Genomic DNA, 22,333 nt, shown 5'->3' on the forward strand with positions numbered 1-22,333 from the left:
TGATGTTGGACATGTCAGAAAAAATTACCCACCACCAACTCCTACACTCCTCATCTCTTTCCACTCTACAGGAAGGCTGCTTCTTCTGTCCTTCTGGCACCCTTCCCAGCATGCCTTGCCAGCCTCTGGCTTCCTCGGTATTCCCCTGGGGGCTAGAGTCTCTCTGCTCTGGGTGGAAAGCTGAAACTGGAACCTCCTTTAAACAGCCAGAACACTCTGACCATTTTACATCTGTGATGTTTCAGAGCTATATGGAAGAGCTCACTACAATCCCAGTGGTGCAATCTGATCCATACAGGCAGAACTCCTGCACTCACACACAAGGCCCCACTGACTTCAGTCAGCCTCCACACATGGCTCCACCTGTGAGGATCAGGTTGCAGGGTCAAGGCCTTAAAGAGAGCAGACATCAGGAGGATTGGGCGAGAGAAACAATGTGGCTGCTGATTTTAGCAAAATTAGAACATCTCTGGGAAACGATATGAAATAATTCAAATAATGAAGAAATTCCAAAATTTTGTAATCTGCCTATTGTCAACTGGAAAAAAAAAAGGTGAAATTAATTGAATGAATAATTTGTTGAAAAATTATTCGCTCAACTCTAACATTTACCCACCTCTTTAAGGTGCTTTGAAAACAACGAATGAATTTGTATTTAGTAGTAGAAGTAACAGGAATAAATTATGGAGCTGGTTATTTTGAGAGGGAATATTTCAATAACCGTGTGTTTAGGAGAAGCCTGAGTATGATCTCTAATGATTTTCAGTGACTTAAGAAAATGGTGGGCATGAAGAGCCTAGTCCAGCTCCCATGGATGCCATTTGGATAGGAACTCAAGTGAAAAGCAGCCAAATGCATTATAACCATCTTAAAATGAATGTTATCTATTATAGCTGATGAAGACTGTAATAAATCCCTGCATATGTATAGGCACTTTTTAAAAACACTCAGACCTTGACCTATAACATTTAAAATTTTGGCTCCAAATGTTTCTATAAATAAAATAAGATCTCTGTTTTTAAATCAGCAAAATAGGCACAGAGCAAATACTGCATGGAATTTACCTCAGAAGGGCTGTATGCATCTTTGGTTCCAGTGGGCCTTGCTTTTCTCAACAGGATGCTTAGGCCACAAACCCTATCTGCATTTGTCTTCATGAATCCCAGCAATAATTGAAAATCTGAAGGTTGCCAAGAAACTAGATAACTCTGACAGCTGGGCCCTGATTCTCCAGTGTCTTGAAATTTGTGTAGTAATTTGCCCATGTGCAAAGAGAGTGAAAAATACTACCCCAGTTTAATTAGGCAGATTTTTATGTTCACTTAGCAAAAATGTCAAACAACTGCACAAGGTGCAAGGCCTACCCTGGGCTGCAGAGGATTATTCTAGTCTGAGAATGGCTTCAGGTATTAGAAACACTAGTCTTGTCTATGGAATTATTTCTCCTTAATAAAATATGAAGAAAAAATTATACACTTGCCTAATTAAAGGCCTCATTGTGAGAGGTGCTGAACACTCTCAACTCCTATTGACAACAAAGAGAGTTCAGGGTGCTCAGGACTTCAGGATCAAATCCCAGTGGCTGATTATACAAGAAGTAAATCATGATTTCATAACATCTACCCTAGGACTAGCCAGCAAATATTCAAGGCCTTAAACCCAGGAGCTGGCTGATGTAAATTTTCAATGTATTCCATTCATAATCTAGTCAGAATACTGAGGCTGAATTAGCACAATCTGTATGTGGACAAGCTTTCAAATCCTTTTATCTGCACACTCACTTCAATATGCTGTTGAGTTTTTCTTTAATATTCTAAGGGGATGTGAAGAAAATGAGATTCAATCTGTCACTGGATTTGTCAAAATCAAGCTGGGTAACTGCACTGTGGTGAATAAACTCTCCTTAACTTTCTAATTTGCTAACCTATCATTCCCCTAAAAATCCAAGAATGCAAAATGTACAATTAGTGTCTATAAAACATGTACTAAAAAGCTGCACTCCACTTGAAAAAGAAACTATTTCCTCTTTCAAATAGCATAGCACAATTTAGATGCATTATGGGAAATCTACAGCTTCCTTTGAGGCATTCAGCATTTGCCACTGTTAGAAAAAAGATACTGGAATAGAGGGCTAGATGATTTGTTCTTATTTGACATTTCCTAAATTCTTAGGATGATGTTTTTATTAAAAACAAAGGTGTACTTATTTAGGGAAGAAGTGTAAAGGTCTATTTGGTGACTTCAATCCTGCTATTGAGTATGTCCATGTTAAATACAATATTCTTTGATAGGTGCAAAAATTAAGAATTTCTTTGGCTAAGAGTGATCTAGAGTACTTAGCAGGTGAATGTAGTGCAGTAATTGCTTGCGTTTAGCCAAAATTCCATCCATGGCATCTACAAGGCCCCCTAAATTCTGTGCCAAGGCCCCCTAGTTTTTGTAGCACTTCTTCGAAGAAGCCTAAGAAATCAGTTGCAGCATCATGTGAACTAAACATTGAGACTTTTATTTATCTGAATTTTTAAATGAATAATATAATCAGCATAGAGCTGGACACTTTTTCAAACACACATTTTGCATTGAAGAAAAGACACTGTTTGGAATTTGCAAATTTTTGCAAAAACAAGCACAAAATGGGGGTGGGCATGCATTTTTTCCCAAAGAAACTGAAACATTAAAGATTCAGCTAGGTTTTCTTTAAAGCATTTTTTTCCTCTCCCACCTGCCCAAAATGGACATAGGGGGGAAAAAAGAGAGGAAAAAAAGCCATTTTGGGAAACTCTCCTCCCCCTACTCATTTAAGCTCCACTGACCCAAAATCTGTCTTAACATCTGAAACGTTAAAGAAAAATTGTTGCTGGGTTACTACCATGGTTAAAACAAAACAAAAAACAAAACCTCTAAAGCAAGGTCTTTTCATGCAAGCATTTACACTAGTTTATCTTGCACTACAAAGTATTAAGACCATACCTGTTCTTTCAGATATTACTTGTCATTCTTCTAGTCCTAAATGTTGCTAAACTGAGATCCCAAGCATATGTCCTCAGTCAAATAAAAAAAAAATGAGGAGTCTATGTGGCACCTTAGAGACTAACAAATTTATTTGGGCATAAGCTTTCATGGGCGAAAACCCACTTCATTAGATGTATGGAGTGGAAAATATAGCAGCAGGTATAAATACACAGCACATGAAAAGATGGGAGTTGCCTTACCAAGTGCGGTGTCTATGCTAATGAGCCAATTCAATTAAGGTAGAAATGGGCTATTCTCAACAGTTGACAAGAGGCTAATGTAATCAAGGTAGCTCATTGATCATTGTTTTGTTTTTCAATAAAAGGGATTTATTATTATTTTGTTATGATTTGTACTGCAACAGTAACTAGGAACCCCAGTTACAGACCAGATCCCATTGTGTGAAGTTCTGTACAAACACAGACCAAAAAGAGGGTCTCTGATCAATAGTGTTAATTTTTCAGTTTTAATCAATAATCAGGCAACCATTTAAACAAAAATAAAACTCCCAAAATGATCAACATAATAATAAATACTCACTTAGGTGCATTAGTAGTAGCACCAGTCATTGACCTCTGGAGATATTTTGACTCTGGGGGTGGTTGTCAAAGACCCAAATGGCACTCCCATTGAAAGTCAATGGATAGTAAGTTCCTAAGTGCATTTGTAAAGTTACTCTTATATGACAAGCTTGACCATCGGTGGAGTTCCTGTATTCCAGAAGAGAGGTACCTCTGAGAGCTATCCCTGTAAGTTTCACTGAGCTTTTCACCAAAGCAGCTTCTCTTTATTTTTCATTTTGAACTTGGGAATATTGGAAACTGGGAGCATGACTGAAGGATAGCACTGCACAAAATAAAAATTAAATAAAGCCACTGAACCTGCTGCCAGTAAACACATATGGAATGGAAATAAAGACTTTCATCTCCTGCAGGCATGGGGCTATTTTACTGTTCATCAGATTTTCTGAGGGCATCATTTTCTTTCCTGTCTTCTGTGTTGATCTATCATTCAAGAGCTGCTTGGAGAAAAATAAAGAAAAATATTATACTAGATTTGATCAGTTTGTACTGAAGGGACAACTTTTTTTGTAAAAAGCCTTTTTTTTAAAAAGGGGCAAGATCTCAGCTTCTCTGTTGGATGTTTTTAATATAAGTGAAAACAGACAATGCTATTTTTCAATGTTATTTAAGGTGATATCTTTAAGGCAAATGAAAGCTTTAATCTTTGTTAAAACCATATTTGCATCCATTCCAGATATAGTGAAAAAAATCTCTACAGTTGCACAACTGAATCAATACAGATTTGTCTAGGATCCCATGTATGAAGAATAGATAAAAGATGCCTGGAAAAAAGAAAAAGCACGACTGAGGAAGTACAAAGGTAGTAGGTTGGAGCAGGAGAGAGCAGAAGATGGCTCTTAACAGGATCCCATGCGCCATGAACAGGGTGTGGATAAGAAGAGGAGAACATGAGTTTGTCAAGATTGTCACACCTGATTCAAATCTTTGTGTTTCTTCTTAACTTTTGATTTTCAGTTTCCACTGATTGAATTGTTTGATTCATTTGTAAGGTTTTGACTTTTTACCCTTTAATTACTCATATGTATTCTCAATCTGAACTTCAGCATAGCCAAGATTTTGTCTAGAAGGAAGTAGAACGCTGTGAATAGTTTTTTTCAGTTCACTGGCAATTCTAATAAAAAAATTAGGGGGGAGGAGAGTTATTTTGGGTTGACCCAAACACAAAATTTTTGAGAATTTTGAAAGTTGTTAAAAAATCGTTTGTCCCAAAATGAAGTGTTTCATTTTGATTTTGAACTTGTTTACATTTTTCCATTTAAAAAAAAATTGAAGGCTATTCCAAAATGAAAAGTTGCTTAGACACACAAAGTCAAAATGTTTCATTTTGCAAATATCAGAACAAAATGTTTTGACATTTTTTTATTTTGTTTTTTCTGAGACAAACAATTTAATGAAACCAACATGAATTTAGAAACTTTTCGGAGTCACTGAATCTTCATTTTTTGTTGGAAAAAAGTTTCAAACAAAATTTTCCTCCTTGGCAGAAAGAGTTCCTACCCAAATCTAAATATATGGCTTGCAGTGGTGATGGGGGAGGGGAGGAAGGCAGGCAGAGTGGGAGAGAGAGAACATCCCTCTCTGTACTGGAAGATTCTTTTTTTTTGAATGCCTGCCCAGGATGTATCATTGCGAGGTGAAAAATCATCTTTAGACTAACCTTCGAATGTAGCTAAGATACAAGTGCAACTAGAGCTTCCAAAATAAAGAGAGATGTGAACGCATCTAAATGAAAATACAGAAGACTAATATAAACTCCAAAAATTAATAACTAAATTTTGGATTACACATGTGGCTTAACACTGTTTTAAAACAACATTTTACCAACTTCATCAGTCGCTATTTACTGTCTGTTCAAGATCCTCAACTCAGGTCCACTTCAGGTACCCACTGTACAGATGTTACCTAATTAGTAGTTGTACCTATCTGGGGTAGTTAGGTCTTTCTGGTTCTCAAATTTCTTACCATTTCCACAAGGCAATGAGCCATGAACTATGAAAAGCTGTACTTTTTTCTCCCATAGCTGTCAGGCAGGCTCTCTCTCTCTCATAACACAGCTCAAAGAAACATGTGCAGCAATGTGTTTGGCAGGAATTACATCAGCCAGCAGGGCTCTCTCTCTTTTGTCTCCTGTTTTGTCTTTGGGTTGTGGGAGCCCTGGCAACCATGTAGCTCTTATTGTCAGTGCCCATGTAAAACCTGCTGATACATGTGGCCAAGCTCTGACAAATGTTCCGAAAGGGCATGTGAAACACCCGGTAGGATTGTCCTATTCTTTTAAATTCTCTCCTGGAATTTCAGTTTGGCAGTAAAAGGCCATTTATTTACAAATATGGTAGTATTGTCACTCCTAAGCTTATGCCCGGAAGCATGAGAACTGAGAGTACTTGCTTCCGTAAGTGGTGATACTTATTCCTATATAGCTGAATTTCACCTCTCAGTGTGCAGGGCCCACAGAAGCTAAACCCTTGTGGCATTCCTACCTCGGAGATAGCAGCAGCAGCTAGAAATGCAGCAAAGTGTGGGTTGTAGAGTCTCCCCTCCAAATCCTGTAGAGGTGAGTATCAGGCCCACACTCCAAATAGGCCATTGTGGTGGGAACATTGAAGATGAACTAGGATAAGGGCTATCATTGGAGCTATACATATGTAGAGCCCTCCAGTGGCCTGAAACTCTCATGTAGGGTGAATGGGGGGCAAGGACCAAGACCATTAAAATTCAAAAGTGTTTTAGGTTAACTACTGTGACTTTCAGTATTGCAGTAATCTATTCATAAAGTAACTGCCTACATTTGGTTTCTTATCTTCTGTTCTATTTATAACGGTATTTTGTGAACTATAATTATATGTCTGCTGCTTTTATAGTGAATGAAATGCTAAATAAATGAAGTAATCTGGACGGTGGTGGGGAAACCCACAATGTTTTATTTTCACTTAGCATTTCAGTGGCTAAGACTCTCTGCCTTCAGAAACTTCACTAATTGTGGTTTGTAGCTAGAGCAACTCATTTAGAGAAAACAAAACAATGGATTCCCAAGAGACAACAATACACCGTTGTCTTCAGATGTGAGTTTGGATGTGGGGCATCACTATAACATGTGCCCAGGGATTAATTAAGCCATTTATGACCATGGTTTCATTTTTTTTGTTTAGCAGGACAATACTATATTGAGAGAAGAATGGCTCATCTTTTTTTTCCCCAGCAAAAGCTCCCACACTGCATTTCTTTCTACATTTTTCAATGAATTTTAACTATTTCATCTTGTTTAATTTGATTTACATTACACATTTGTTTTCCATTTTTAATAATTTTCAGCAAATTTTGGCACTTCCTCTTTTTCCAGTCAGCCAATTTATTATTCAAAGCCTAATTTAGTCTCTACATCTGTACAGTGCATTATGCAGAGTGGAGAAATCTTTAAAAAATGATGTGCCGTTAAAAACCAATGCAAGATTTATTAAAACATTTAGAGATACTGTATCTGAGGCTCCACTTTGTGAGTACGGGTACCAGAGAACAGAGATATATAGTACCCAACCAACTGAAGAGTAAAGGAGGCATTCTTACACTTGTTCATTCATTCAGCCATTGAGGGGAATGGACTCATTGTTTCCTGAAATCCTTCTCTAAAACATCCATCCATGAAAATTAATTTCCACAATTGATGTTATGGTGCTAAAATCTGTGGGTTTGAAACACTTAAAATGTAGGTGCATCACAACCTAACTTACACAAATCCCAACATAAGGGAGCCCATTCAGAGCTGTACCACCCCAGGTGGAACAGCAGGAAACTTTCTGTCATGGTGGGGTCAGAAGTGATCTCATGTAGCTCTTGACCATGCAAGATGGTCTGTGACTGCTGCTACACCATTTTATAGGTTGCACCTGGCTAGACTGGTCAGCACTATTGATCAGTACATGGCAAATGATGCCTGAGTAATGGGATCAGGAAGGAGCAGGAACTACAATGCTGCATGGCCCTTGTGTAGGCTACACAAGATGGGGGTGGGAGTGGGGGAATTTTCATACACATCCTCCTGAAGAATCTGACTTTAAATTTGTCCATAGGTTTAAAGAAGCCCTGTAGTAAATAGGAGTTAAATCAAAGCTAAGAGCCATGAAAAATCCCATCCTTCACAGTCTGTTTACCACTATGTAGATCACCAGTAAGAGGTTGATGCTGTATGCTCTCTTGCACAGAACTCCTATTGAAATCAATGGTAGTTCCACACTCAAAGGGCTTTCAGGATAAGTGCTGTTTGATTATGTTTGTACTTCACTGAGTTTGGACAGTGAGAGTGGAACAATCAATTTCACTTTGGGGTTCTAATGCATTTGCAACATGCAATGTTGAAGGGGGGCGGGTTCCAAAGGGGGAAAACAGCCAAGCTTCTTCATGCTGGCAGATAACAGAACAAGAAGCAATGGTCTCAAGTTGCAATGGGGGAGGTCTAGGGTGGATATTAGGAAACACTATTTCACTAGGAGGGTGGTGAAGCACTGGAATTGGTTGCCTGAGGAGATAGTAGAATCTCCATCCTTAGAGGTTTTTAAGGCCAGGCTTGACAAAGCCCTGGCTGGGATGATTTAGTTGGTCTTGGTCCTTGAAGATGATCAGACTCACCCCTGCGGCACCTCCTGCTGGTGACTTCTGGGAATTAGCTCAATTCAGCTCCAGAGCACCCTCTGCAGGCTGGTGATCTGCCTGTCATCTGGCCCCACATGTCCCTCCCCAGACCCAGTGCCCTTTTACCTGGGGTGCTACCCCCTGAGAGTAACCCCTTTCTCTCAGGGTTTCCCCCTCCCAGAGAAACCTCCCCACCCACTATGCCCACCTCACCTCAGTATATGGCTACTGCCAGTCATTGCCTAGCCCCACACCCTGGGGCAGACTGCAGTATCAGCCTACTCATCACTAGCAAGGTTGGGTTTGGACCTGCTGCCTTAGCCTACCCCTGGGCTGCCCTCTGCAACCCCTAGTACCCCTTGGCCTTCTGCTAGGCCACAGCTTGGGGTTTTCCAGGCTAGAGCTCCCCAGCCCTGCTTCACTCAGGTACTCTGTCCTTTATTCCCTGCAGCCAGGCCCTTCTCCATCTACAGACAGAGGGAGACACCTGAGCTTCTGGTTCCCAGCCTCTTTATACAGGCCATCTGTGCCCTGATTGAGGCATGGCCCAGTTGCAGCCACTTCCCAATCAGCCCAGCTTAGCAGTTCCCAGCCACAACCTTCCTCCAGGGCTGTTTTACCCGTTCAGGGCAGGAGCTGGTCACCTCCCTGCTAGCGGGAGCGCTCTGTCTCTGCTTGGGCTGCCCTGCTGGCTGGAGTGCTCCTTTGCTGGACTGCTGCTGCTGGGCGAGGCAGGGTGGGGGGGCCTTGCTGGCCAGCCCCCACTCCTCCACCTCCGGAGGGAGAAGCCAGGACCCCACCACCACCACCACCACCGCTGCTACCACCTGCGTGGGGTCTTTCCTGCCTGGCCGCCTGGGTTGTTGGAGGAGGGGCTGCTGCTGGAGCTGGAAGCTGTGTTTGCCGGGGGAGCTGCTGAAGCCTGGAGGCGTGTGAGGCCTGAGAGGCCCGCCGGCTGCTGGGGGAGTGCATAGGACGACCTTGAAGACCGCCGTGGAGGGGGCCCTCCGGAACTGAGTAACTCTTTGACTGTGCTCTAGTGGGGGGGGGGTGTAGACTGTGTTTGTGGGGGCACGGGGGGTGTGGCGTGGAGCCTGCCCCCTGGTCCGTCTGTGCCCCCCCCCAACCCCCCCCCCACCACCGTTGCCCCCTCCACCGCCCCCACGGACTGCTTACCATCTGCCTCGGTCCCCACCTCTGGGACTCAGCTGCTTGCCTGGCCAGCCACGCCCTTTTGCCAGCGTTTGGGCCTCCAGCAGCAGCCAGCCACACCTTTAGCCCCTGCACAAGTGCTCGTGGGTGCACGCACCCCCCCACCCCCCTCCCCAACCTGATCCCTTCCCCTCCGTGTCAGGCCCCCCGGCCTTCCCCTTGTTGCCTGCCCCATTGCCCCTTGTAGCCTTTTGCCCCTTCCACTCCCAGCTTCGGTTTGTTTGCCTGCCCCGCCCGTCCCCCCCCCCCCCCTTTGTAGCCTTGTTTGTCCTGCCTCAGCCCTGCAACCGGTCCCTTGGTCCCTCCGCCCCACTCCCAGCCCTGTTGAGCCCCTTCCCTACTGCCTCTTTGTCCTGTTTGGCCCCCCCCCCTCGTGCGCCTGTACCCTTCTCGTGCGCTTGTGCCCCCCATTTGAGTTTTTTTCCCCTCTGGCACTGCACCCCCCCTTTGCTTTAGTATCCCTTCCCTCCCCTAGTGCAGCTAGAGGAGCCGGTTTTTTCCCTCCCGTGTCCGGTGACTGATCCCCGCCCCGAGTCCTTGCTTGGCCCCTTCTCTGCCCCCCCCCCATTTTTTGCACCCTCCTCCCCTGCCTACAGCCTAGCGGGGAGGAGTGGTTGCCCTGCTTCCCCTCCCCTCCCTTACTCTGGTGTTTCCCCTCCCTCCCTACTCGTCATGGAGGGGGATGCAGCGGATGGGACCCCTGGGACGACCCCTGTTCCCCCCGCCCACCCTGCTCCCTCAACGACCCCCCTGGTCTCCAACGCTGCCGCTGCTGCCGGACCGCCTGCCACCACTCTCGCTGCGGCACCGGCAGCGGCGGGTGCGGGGGTGTCCTCTGCTGCTGCCACGTCCCTCGCCCCCTCTGCTTCTGGGGGACCCCCTCCGGCTGGCGGGAAGGGCCAGGGCAAGAAGAAGGGAAAGGGCCCCGCTAGGAAACCTAAGCCCTCCATGGCGGAGCCTGTCACCTCTGCCGCGGCCCCCCCACCGGCCGCGGCGCCCCTCCCTGCTGTTCCCTCCACCAGCTCTGCGGGTGTCCCTCCCCCGGCCCCCAGGGCATACGCCCAGGTGGCGGCGGCCCCCCCGCCTGCCGCTTCGTCATCTCCCCGGGCCGCCGCCTCCGCTACCATCTATAGCGGCCGAGGCCCCTTCCCCACCTTGACCAGGAAGCACGGCGTCCGTTGCCTCCTGGTGCCCGCCTCGCCCCACGTGGAGACCTACGTGCGGGCGTTGGCGAGGGTGGTGGGGCCCACGGCCATCGTGGCGGCCTCCAGGATGTATGGCAAGGTCGTCTTCTTCCTTGCCTCGGAGGCTGCCGCCCAGGAGGCGGTGGAGAAGGGCCTGGCGGTGGGGGGTGTGTTCGTCCCCCTGGAGCCGCTGGAGGACCTGGGGGTCCGTGTTACCCTGACCTCTGTCCCCCCCTTCCTCCCCAATGCCGCCCTCTTGCCTGTCCTCTCGACTCTCGGGAAGCCCATTTCAGTGGTGAGCCCTCTCCCCTTGGGCTGCAAGGACCCCGCCCTCCGTCACGTCCTCTCGTTCCGCCGGCAGGTGCAGCTTCAACTGCCGCCGGCGGCACGTGGCGGAGAGGCACTCGAGGGGTCCTTCCTGGTCCCCTATCAGGGGGCCCATTACCGGGTGCACTACTCCACGGGGGAGGCCAGGTGCTACCTCTGCCGGGCGACGGGGCACGTCCGGAGGGACTGCCCCTTGGCTCGGCTCGGAGGAGCGCCCGGGCCCCCCGGGCCCCGGCAGGGCGCCGGCCCCGTCATCGCCGGCACCCCTGACCGCCCGGTGCCCAGGGCCGCCCCTCCTCCTCCTCCGTCCATCGCTGCTCCCGCTCGGGCTGCAGGGGTCTCTCCCTCGGCATGCCCAGATGAGCGGGTGGGCCCTGCCTCCGCTGCCTGCACTCTGGCGGGGCCTGTGGAGGAGGGTGTGGCGGGGGTATTGCCGGGCGTGGGAGAGGGCCCTCCCCGAGGGGTATCCTCCCTTCCTCCTGCTGTCCCACCGGTGCCCCTCCAGGTCCTCGACCCACCAACCCTGCCCTCCGACCCGACCCCTGACACCCAGCCCGTCAGCGACGCCATGGAGGGCTGGACCCTGGTCCAGGGTAGGCGGGGCATGCGGAAGGCTCGGGCTCCGCTCTTACCACCTGATGCGGGAGCCCCCTGTAAGACCAGAAAGGGGGCCACGGATGCCGAGCCTTCCGCCGTACCCTCGGGGTCGGCCCGTCCGCTGGTTCCAGCCAGGGAAGCCGTGGCGGCACCAGAGGATTCCACCGTCCCTCCCCTGCAGGCCCCCTCTGTGGCGGCCTCGGCTTTGGTCCCTCCTGCTCCGTTGCCGCCTGTGCCCCCTGCAACGGTCGGGGCGCTTATTGCCTCCGGCTCCAGCGGGGAGGACCTCGGGGTGGTGGGAGGTGAGCACCCCTCCATTTTTGAGGATATCGAGGCCCTGGGTCTGACCCCGGTTACCCAGGGGGAGGATGACCCTCCGCCAGCGGGCCTCGACCTCGCCGTCCTCACCCCAGCTCCCCTCTCCCCGTGTTCCCTCCTCCTGGCCGCTGCATCCGCTCCCGCCTCCGGGGGTCCCCTAGACTCCCTGCCCTGCCTGGCCGTGGTTGGCGCCCCGCTGACGGCCGCCGGGCCTGTTGAGGCGACGGCCGGTGCCCCACGGCCAGGAGACGGGCTCACGGGGGTCTCCCCCGGTGGTGCGGGGCACCCGACTCCCTTCCCGGGTGGGGGGCCCACCGACAGTGTTACATCTTCCGATGCCGTGGCTAGCGCGCCTCCCGCCGAGCCTGAGCCCGGCATCGTTGGGGACCCCCTCCCTGCCCCTCTGACCTCCGCGCCTGGCCGCGAGGAGCACACTCCTGACGGTTCAGCTCCCGCGGTCCCGGATCCCATCTCTGTCCCTTTCCCTGACCTCGGCCCCGCCCCTGCCCTTGACCCCGTCCCTGTCCCCTCCCCTGCCCCTGCTGTTGTTGCCGCCCCTGGGGCTGTCCCCTTCCCTTTTCCGGAGGGTGACCCCCAGAGGGCGGCCTTTACTTTTCACTGTCCCGACCCCCTCGGGGCTGCACTCTTCCCTCCGCCGCCCCCCGTCGAGCCGGGCTCTGTGGCGGACCGTGTGGCGCCGGCCCATCAGGCGCCACGTCGGGGGTCCGCCCCTTGCCTTCCCGTCCCCGTGGGCCACGGGGTTGTCCCAGAGGCCCCACCGGTGGGTCACCAGGGGCCGGGGGCCCCACCCCCCCACGCGCTGCGAGAGGAGCTGCGGGAGTTCCTGGAAGACGTCAGGGGCTCCCGCAACAAGGTGGCGCTTGCTCTCCAGCGCTGGGGGGATTTCCATCAGACCCTCCGAGCCGCAAGGGCCCTCATGGGGGAGGGCAAGAGGACCGGGAAGCAGGGTGCCGCGACTTACCAGCGGGTCCGCGGCTTCCGTGACTCCTTGCTCGCCTACGGGGTGGGTCACGGTTTGCTGCGCGGCCCGCTGGGGGCCGTGGGCGTCCCTGCCGGCGAGGATCCCCCCCAGCCCTCCTCATGGCGCCCATCATTTTTGCCACGTTGAACACCCGGAGCTGTAGGGTGGGTTTCCGCAGGAGCCAGGTGCTCTCCTTCCTTCGGGAGGGGCGGTACTCTGTGATTTTCCTGCAGGAGACCCACACGGATCCAGCCGCCGAAGCCAGCTGGCGGCTGGAGTGGGGGGACGGGGTCTACTTCAGCCACCTTACCACCCGTAGTGCTGGAGTGGCTACCCTGTTCTCCCCCGACCTACGGCCGGAGGTGCTGGGGGTTGCCGAGGCTGTGCCGGGCCGCCTGCTGCACCTCCGGGTCCGCTTGGAGGGGCTCGTGGTGAACCTCGTGAACGTCTACGCCCCGACATCGGCCCCGGAGCGGTTGCCGTTCTATCAGCAGGCGTCCGCCTTCCTCGGCTCCCTGGATCCTCGTGAGTGCCTGGTCCTGGGCGGGGACTTCAACCTCGTCCTGGAGGAGCGGGACCGCTCGGGGACCGAGCAGAGCCAGGCCGCCGCGGACGTCCTCCGGGAGATCGTCAACCATCACTCCCTGGTGGACGTCTGGCGCGACCACCACCCGGACGATGTCTCCACGTTCACCTATGTCCGGGTGGGAGCCCATCGGTCGTGCCACTCCCGGTTGGACCGCATTTACATGTCGCGATTTCACCTTTCACGGGCCCTGTCCTCCAGCGTCCGGCCGGCCCCTTTTTCCGACCACCACCTCGTCACCGTGGCGGCCTCTCTCAGTGCGGAGAGGCCGGGGCCGGCCTATTGGCACTTCAACAACAGCTTGCTGGAGGATGCGGGCTTCGTGGCGTCCTTCCGGGAGTTCTGGCTGGCCTGGCGAGGGCAGCGGCGCGCCTTTCCCTCGGCACGGCGCTGGTGGGATGTGGGGAAGGTGCGCGCCCGGCTCTTCTGCCGCGACTACACCCGGGGCGTCAGCCGACGGAGGGATGCGGCGATAGGGCAGTTGGAACGGGAGGTCTTAGAGCTGGAGAGGCGTCTGGCCGCCAGCCCCGAGGATCCATCCCTTTGCGGAGCGTGCCAGGAGAAGCGGGAGGAGCTCCGGGTCCTCGCGGACCATCGGGCTCGGGGCGCCTTTGTTCGCTCCCGCATCCGCCTCCTGCGGGAGATGGATCGCGGCTCCCGCTTCTTCTACGCCCTGGAGAAACGGAGGGGGGCCCGGAAGCACGTCACCTGCCTTCTGGCGGAGAACGGCACCCCCCTCACGGATCCGGCGGAGATGTGCGAGAGGGCCCGGACCTTCTACGCGCGCCTTTTCTCTCCGGATCCGACCGATCCTGCCGCTCGCAGAGTGCTTTGGGACGGGCTCCCGACGCTCAGCGCGGGCGCCCGGGACCGGCTAGAGCTGCCTCTCTCTCTAGCCGAGTTCTCGGACGCCCTCCGTCGCATGCCCACCAACAAGTCTCCGGGCATGGACGGGCTGACCGTGGAGTTCTACCGCGTGTTCTGGGACGTCCTCGGCCCGGACCTGGCCGGCGTCTGGGCCGAGTCCTTGCGGGGCGGGGTCCTCCCTCTCTCGTGCAGGCGAGCTGTGCTCGCCTTATTACCGAAGAAGGGGGACCTCCGCGATTTACGGAATTGGCGTCCCGTCTCGCTCCTCAGCACGGACTACAAAATCATTGCCAAGGCCATCTCGCTGCGGCTGGGGTCCGTGCTGGAGGACGTGATCCACCCAGACCAGACCTACACCGTCCCGGGCCGTAGCATCTTCGATAACCTCTATCTGGTCCGGGATCTCTTGGAGCTTGGGTGCAGGGATGGTCTGTCGTTCGCCCTCCTGTCCCTGGATCAGGAGAAGGCGTTCGACAGGGTGGACCACGGGTACCTCCTGGGCACTCTGCGAGCGTTGGGCTTCGGGTCCCAGTTTGTGGGTTTTCTCCGGGTGCTGTACGCTTCCGCGGAGTGTCTGGTCAGGCTCAACTGGACCCTGACCGAGCCGGTCAGCTTCGGGCGGGGAGTGCGGCAGGGGTGCCCCCTCTCGGGCCAGCTGTACGCTCTGGCCATCGAGCCCTTCCTCTGTCTCCTCCGCAAGAGGTTGACGGGGTTGGTGCTTCCGGAGCCGGAGCTGCGGCTGGTCCTGTCGGCGTACGCCGACGATGTGCTTCTCGTGGTCCAGGACCCAGGCGACTTGGCGCGGGTGGAGGCTTGCCAGGCGGTGTACTCGGCGGCCTCCTCCGCCCGGGTCAACTGGGTCAAGAGCTCTGGCCTGGTGGTCGGGGACGGGTGGCAGGCAGGCTCCCTCCCACCCGCTCTTCAGGCCATCAGGTGGAGCGCGGGTCCGCTGCTCTATCTCGGCGTTTACCTTTCCGCCACGCATCCGTCTCCGCCGGAGAACTGGCAGGATTTGCAGGGCAGGGTGACGGAGCGGCTCCGGAAATGGACAGGACTACTCCGGTGCCTCTCCCTTCGGGGGAGGGCACTGGTGCTCAATCAACTGGTCCTGTCCATGCTCTGGTACCGACTCAACACCCTGGTCCCGGCCCCGGGTTTCCTGGCCAACCTCCGGACGGCGATTCTGGAGTTCTTTTGGCCTGGGACGCACTGGGTCTCTGCAGGGGTCCTCCACCTGCCCCTGGAGGAGGGGGGGCAGGGCCTGACGTGCTTACGCACTCAGGTCCATGTCTTCCGCCTCCAGGCCCTGCAGAGGCTCCTGTTTGGTGCGGGTAGTCCGGCATGGAGCGTATTGGCGCACGCCTTCCTCCGCCGCTTCCGAGGGCTCCGATACGACCGGCAGCTCCTTTATCTCGAACCGAGGGGTCTTCCGCGAGACCTCTCCGGGCTGCCGGTCTTCTACCAGGACCTCCTCCGGACCTGGAAGTTGTTCTCTGCGACCAGGTCCGTGGCGGCCACCGCGGGGGCCGACCTCCTCGCGGAGCCCCTGCTACACAATCCCCAGCTTCGTGTGCAGGTGGCGGAGTCCCCCGCGGTGCGCCGGAGGTTGGTCCTGGCGGAAGCTACCAGGGTCGGAGATCTCCTGGACTATGACCGGGGAGGCTGGCTGGATCCCCTGACGCTCGCTCACCGCATGGGGCTCTCCAGACCTTGTACTCCCCGGCGCGTACTCCAGGAGGTGGAGGCCGCTTTGCCGCCCGCTGCTCGGGCCTACCTCGACCGGGTCCTGCGGGAGGGCACGCCCCCCCCCCCCCCCACCCCAGGCCCTCCGGACCTTTTCATCGGGCCCCTGCCCCGTAGGCCCAACCGGCCCGCCCACCCCTTCTCCGCGAGCCGGCTGCACGACCTGCAGCCGGTCCGTTTCCAAACCGCGCCTAGGAAGCAGCTCTACGCGCTCGTGCTCCACACCCTTCACTTCCTCACCCTCGTGTCCCGCCCCGATACGAAGTGGAGGGACCTCCTGCCACCTCTGGAGGGTGAGGAGCCCCGGTGGGTCAGCCTCTACTCCACCTTGGTCCCAAGACCCACTGGGGATATCAGTTGGCGGCTCCTTCATGGGGCCGTGAGCACGGGCGTGTACTTGGCGCGGTTTACCCCTGTCCCGGACACCTGCCCCTTCTGCGGCGTGAGGGAGACCCTGGCGCACGTTTACTTAGAGTGCGCCCGGTTGCAGCCCCTACACCGGCTCCTCATTCACATCCTTTTACGTTTCTGGCTGCACTTTTCCCCTCACCTTCTTCTCTACGCACTCCCTATCCGTGGCCCCACGAAGTCCCGGGACCTCCTGGTCAACTTCCTCCTTGCCCTGGCAAAAAAGGCCATCCACGCGACCAGGGAGAGGCGGTTGGCCGACGGAGACCCCGGCGACTGTGGGGCTTGTTTCCGATCCATGGTCCGTTCACGCATCCGGGCGGAGTTCCTATGGGCGGCGTCCACTGGCTCCCTTGACGCCTTCGAGGAGCAGTGGGCGCTGTCCGGGGTTCTCTGCTCGGTGTCCCCCTCAGGCTCCCTTCTTATGACCCTTTGACCTCACTCCTGTCCCTGTTCTTTTATTAGTTGTCCCCCGAAATCAGTGGGTTCTGTGGTCCTGTGGGTCCTCCCTTTAGGCTGAGGGGGATCCTTTAGCAGTGGGCGGGCTTCGCCCGCCCACTTCCCAGACACCCAATAGATGGCTGGAGTGCTCCTTTGCTGGACTGCTGCTGCTGGGCGAGGCAGGGTGGGGGGGCCTTGCTGGCCAGCCCCCACTCCTCCACCTCCGGGGGGAGAAGCCAGGACCCCACCACCGCCGCCACCACCGCTGCTTCCACCTGCGTGGGGACTTTCCTGCCTGGCTGCCTGGGTTGTTGGAGGAGGGGCCGCTGCTGCTGCTAGAGCTGTGTTTGCCGGGGGAGCTGCTGAAGCCTGGGGGCGTGTGCGGCCTGAGAGGCCCGCCGGCTGCTGGGGGAGTGCACAGGACGACCTTGAAGGCCGCCGTGGAGGGGGCCCTCCGGAACTGAGTAACTCTTTGACTGTGCTTTAGTGGGGGGGGTGTAGACTGTGTTTGTGGGGGCACAGGGGGTGTGGCGTGGAGCCTGCCCCCTGGTCCATCTGTGCCCCCCCCCAACCCCCCCCCACCACCGTTGCCCCCTCCACCGCCCCAACGGACTGTTTACCATCTGCCTCAGTCCCCACCTCTGGGACTCAGCTGCTTGCCTGGCCAGCCACGCCCTTTTGCCAGCGTTTGGGCCTCCAGCAGCAGCCGGCCACACCTTTAGCCCCTGCACAAGTGCTCGTGGGTGCACGCACCCCCCCAGCCCCCTCCCCAACCTGACCCCTTCCCCTCTGAGTCGGGCCCCCCAGCCTTTCCCCTTGTTTCCTGCCCCATTGCCCCTTGTAGCCTTTTACCCCTTCCACTCCCAGCTTCAGTTTGTTTGCCTGCCCCGCCCGTCCCCCCCCCCCCTTTGTAGCCTTGTTTGTCCTGCCTCTGCCCTGCACCCGGTCCCTTGGTCCCTCTGTCCCACTCCCAGCCTCGTTGCGCCCCTTCCCTACTGCCCCTTTGCCCTGTTTGGCCCCCCCCCCTCGTGCGCCTGTACCCTTCTCGTGCGCTTGTGCCCCCCATTTGAGTTCTCCCCTCTGGCACTGCACCCCCCCCCCATTGCTTTAGTATCCCTTCCCTCCCCTCATGCAGCTAGAGGAGCCGGTTTTTTTCCCTCCCGTGTCCGGTGACTGATCCCCGCCCCGAGTCCTTGCTTGACCCCTTCTCTGCCCCCCCCCATTTTTTGCACCCTCCTCCCCTGCCTACAGCCTAGCAGGGAGGAGTGGTTGCCCTGCTTCCCCTCCCCTCCCTTTCTCTGGTGTTTCCCCTCCCTCCCTACTCGTCATGGCGGGGGTTGCAGCGGCTGGGACCCCTGGGACGACCCCTGTTCCCCCCACCCACCCTGCTCCCTCGACGGCCCCCCTGGTCTCCGCCGCTGCCGCTGCTGCCGGACCGCCTGCCACCACTCTCGCTGCGGCACCGGCAGTGGCGGGTGCGGGGGTGTCCTCTGCTGCCGCCACGTCCCTCGCCCCCCCTGCTTCTGGGGGACCCCCTCCGGCTGGCGGGAAGGGCCAGGGCAAGAAGAAGGGGAAGGGCCCCGCTAGGAAACCTAAGCCCTCCATGGCGGAGCCTGTCACCTCTGCCGCGGCCCCACCACCGGCCGCGGCGCCCCTCCCTGCTGTTCCCTCCACCAGCTCTGCGGGTGTCCCTCCCCCGGCCCCCGGGGCGTACGCCCAGGTGGCGGCGGCCCCCCCGCCTGCCGCTTCGTCATCTCCCCAAGCCGCCGCCTCCGCTACCATCTATAGCGGCCGAGGCCCCTTCCCCACCTTGACCAGGAAGCACGGCGTCCGTTGCCTCCTGGTGCCCGCCTCGCCCCACGTGGAGACCTACGTGCGGGCGTTGGCGAGGGTGGTGGGGCCCACGGCCATCGTGGCGGCCTCCAGAATGTATGGCAAGGTCGTCTTCTTCCTTGCCTCGGAGGCTGCCGCCCAGGAGGCGGTGGAGAAGGGCCTGGCGGTGGGGGGTGTGTTCGTCCCCCTGGAGCCGCTGGAGGACCTGGGGGTCCGTCTTACCCTGACCTCTGTCCCCCCCTTCCTCCCCAATGCCGCCCTATTGCCTGTCCTCTCGACGCTAGGGAAGCCCATTTCAGTGGTGAGCCCTCTCCCCTTGGGCTGCAAGGACCCCGCCCTCCGTCACGTCCTCTCGTTCCGCCGGCAGGTGCAGCTTCAACTGCCGCCGGCGGCACGTGGCGGAGAGGCGCTCGAGGGGTCCTTCCTGGTCCCCTATCAGGGGGCCCATTACCGGGTGCACTACTCCACGGGGGAGGCCAGGTGCTACCTCTGCCGGGCGACGGGGCACGTCCGGAGGGACTGCCCCTTGGCTCGGCTCGGAGGAGCGCCCGGGCCCCCCGGGCCCCGGCAGGGCGCCGGCCCCGTCGTCGCCGGCACCCCTGACCGCCCGGTGCCCAGGGCCGCCCCTCCTCCTCCTCCATCCATCGCTGCTCCCGCTCGGGCTGCAGGGGTATCTCCCTCGGCATGCCCGGATGAGCGGGTGGGCACTGCCTCCGCTGCCTGCACTCTGGCGGGGCCCGTGGAGGAGGGTGTGGCAGGGATATTGCCGGGCGTGGGAGAGGGCCCTCCCCTAGGGGTACCTTCCCTTCCTCCCGCTGTCCCACCAGTGCCCCTCCAGGTCCGCGACCCACCGACCCTGCCCTCCGACCCGACCCCTGACACCCAGCCCATCAGCGACGCCATGGAGGGCTGGACCTTGGTCCAGGGTAGGCGGGGCAAGCGGAAGGCTCGAGCTCCGCTCTTACCACCTGATGCGGGAGCCCCCTGTAAGACCAGAAAGGGGGGCCACGGATGCCGAGCCTTCCGCCGTGCCCTCGGGGTCGGCCCGTCCGCTAGTTCCAGCCAGGGAAGCCGTGGCGGCACCAGAGGGTTCCACCGTCCCTCCCTTGCAGGCCCCCTCTGTGGCGGCCTCGGCTTTGGTCCCTCCTGCTCCGTTGCCGCCTGTGCCCCCTGCAACGGTCGGGGCGCTTATTGCCTCCGGCTCCAGCGGGGAGGACCTCGGGGTGGTGGGAGGTGAGCACCCCTCCATTTTTGAGGATATCGAGGCCCTGGGTCTGACCCCGGTTACCCAGGGGGAGGATGACCCTCCGCCAGCGGGCCTCGACCTCGCCGTCCTCACCCCAGCTCCCCTCTCCCCGTGTTCCCTCCTCCTGGCCGCTGCATCCGCTCCCGCCTCCGGGGGTCCCCTAGACTCCCTGCCCTGCCTGGCCGTGGTTGGCGCCCCGCTGACGGCCGCCGGGCCTGTTGAGGCGCCGGCCGGTGCCCCACGGCCAGGAGACGGGCTCACGGGGGTGTCCCCCGGTGGTGCGGGGCACCTGACTCCCTTCCCGGGTGGGGGCCCCACCGACAGTGTTACATCTCCCGATGCCGTGGCTAGCGCGCCTACCGCCGAGCCTGAGCCCGGCATCGTTGGGGACCCCCTCCCTGCCCCTCTGACCTCCGCGCCTGGCCGCGAGGAGCACACTCCTGACGGTTCAGCTCCTGCGGTCCCGGATCCCATTTCTGTCCCTCTCCCTGACCTCGGCCCCGCCCTTGCCCTTGACCCCGTCCCTGTCCCCTCCCCTGCCCCTGCTGTTGTTGCCGCCCCTGGGGCTGTCCCCTTCCCTTTTCCGGAGGGTGACCCCCAGAGGGCGGCCTTTACTTTTCACTGTCCCGACCCCTTAGGGGCTGCACTCTTCCCTCCGCCGCCCCCTGTCGAACCGGGCTCTGTGGCGGACCGTGTGGCGCCGGCCCATCAGGCGCCACGTCGGGGGTCCGCCCCTTGCCTTCCCGTCCCCCTGGGCCACGGGGTTGTCCCAGAGGCCCCACCGGTGAGTCACCAGGGGCCAGGGGCCCCACCCCCCCACGCGCTGCGAGAGGAGCTGCGGGAGTTCCTGGAAGACGTCAGGGGCTCCCGCAACAAGGTGGCGCTTGCTCTCCAGCGCTGGGGGGATTTCCATCAGATCCTCCGAGCCGCGAGGGCCCTCATGGGGGAGGGCAAGAGGACCGGGAAGCAGGGTGCCGCGACTTACCAGCGGGTCCGCGGCTTCCGTGACTCCTTGCTCACCTACGGGGTGGGTCACGGTTTGCTGCGTGGCCCGCTGGGGGCCGTGGGCGTCCCTGCCGGCGAGGATCCCCCCCAGCCCTCCTCATGGCGCCCCTCATCTTTGCCACATTGAACACCCGGAGCTGTAGGGTGGGTTTCCGCAGGAGCCAGGTGCTCTCCTTCCTTCGGGAGGGGCGGTACTCTGTGATTTTCCTGCAGGAGACCCACACGGATCCGGCCGCCGAAGCCGGCTGGCGGCTGGAGTGGGGGGACGGGGTCTACTTCAGCCACCTTACCACCCGTAGTGCTGGAGTGGCTACCCTGTTCTCCCCCGACCTACGGCCGGAGGTGCTGGGGGTTGCCGAGGCTGTGCCGGGCCGCCTGCTGCACCTCCGGGTCCGCTTGGAGGGGCTCGTGGTGAACCTCGTGAACGTCTACGCCCCGACATCGGCCCCGGAGCGGTTGCCGTTCTATCAGCAGGCGTCCGCCTTCCTCGGCTCCCTGGATCCTCGTGAGTGCCTGGTCCTGGGCGGGGACTTCAACATCATCCTGGAGGAGCGGGACCGCTCGGGGACCGAGCAGAGCCAGGCCGCCGCGGACGTCCTCCGGGAGATCGTCAACCATCACTCCCTGGTGGACGTCTGGCGCGACCACCACCCGGACGATGTCTCCACGTTCACCTATGTCCGGGTGGGAGCCCATCGGTCGTGCCACTCCCGGTTGGACCGCATTTACATGTCGCGATTTCACCTTTCACGGGCCCGGTCCTCCAGCGTCCGGCCGGCCCCTTTTTCCGACCACCACCTTGTCACCGTGACGGCCTCTCTCAGTGCGGAGAGGCCGGGGCCGGCCTATTGGCACTTCAACAACAGCTTGCTGGAGGATGCGGGCTTCGTGGCGTCCTTCCGGGAGTTCTGGCTGGCCTGGCGAGGGCAGCGGCGCGCCTTTCCCTCGGCACGGCGCTGGTGGGATGTGGGGAAGGTGCGCGCCCGGCTCTTCTGCCGTGCCTACACCCGGGGCGTCAGCCGACGGAGGGATGCGGCGATAGGGCAGTTGGAACGGGAGGTTTTAGAGCTGGAGAGGCGTCTGGCCGCCAGCCCCGAGGATCCATCCCTTTGCGGAGCGTGCCAGGCGAAGCGGGAGGAGCTCCGGGTCCTCGAGGACCATCGGGCTCGGGGCGCCTTTGTTCGCTCCCGCATCCGCCTCCTGCGGGAGATGGATCGCGGCTCCCGCTTCTTCTACGCCCTGGAGAAACGGAGGGGGGCCAAGAAGCACGTCACCTGCCTTCTGGCGGAGGATGGCGCCCCCCTCACGGATCCGGCGGAGATGTGCGAGAGGGCTCGGACCTTCTACGCGCGCCTTTTCTCT

The sequence above is a fragment of the Gopherus flavomarginatus genome, chromosome 1 (assembly GCF_025201925.1).
Source record: "Gopherus flavomarginatus isolate rGopFla2 chromosome 1, rGopFla2.mat.asm, whole genome shotgun sequence".
NCBI classification, from domain to species: domain Eukaryota; kingdom Metazoa; phylum Chordata; order Testudines; family Testudinidae; genus Gopherus; species Gopherus flavomarginatus.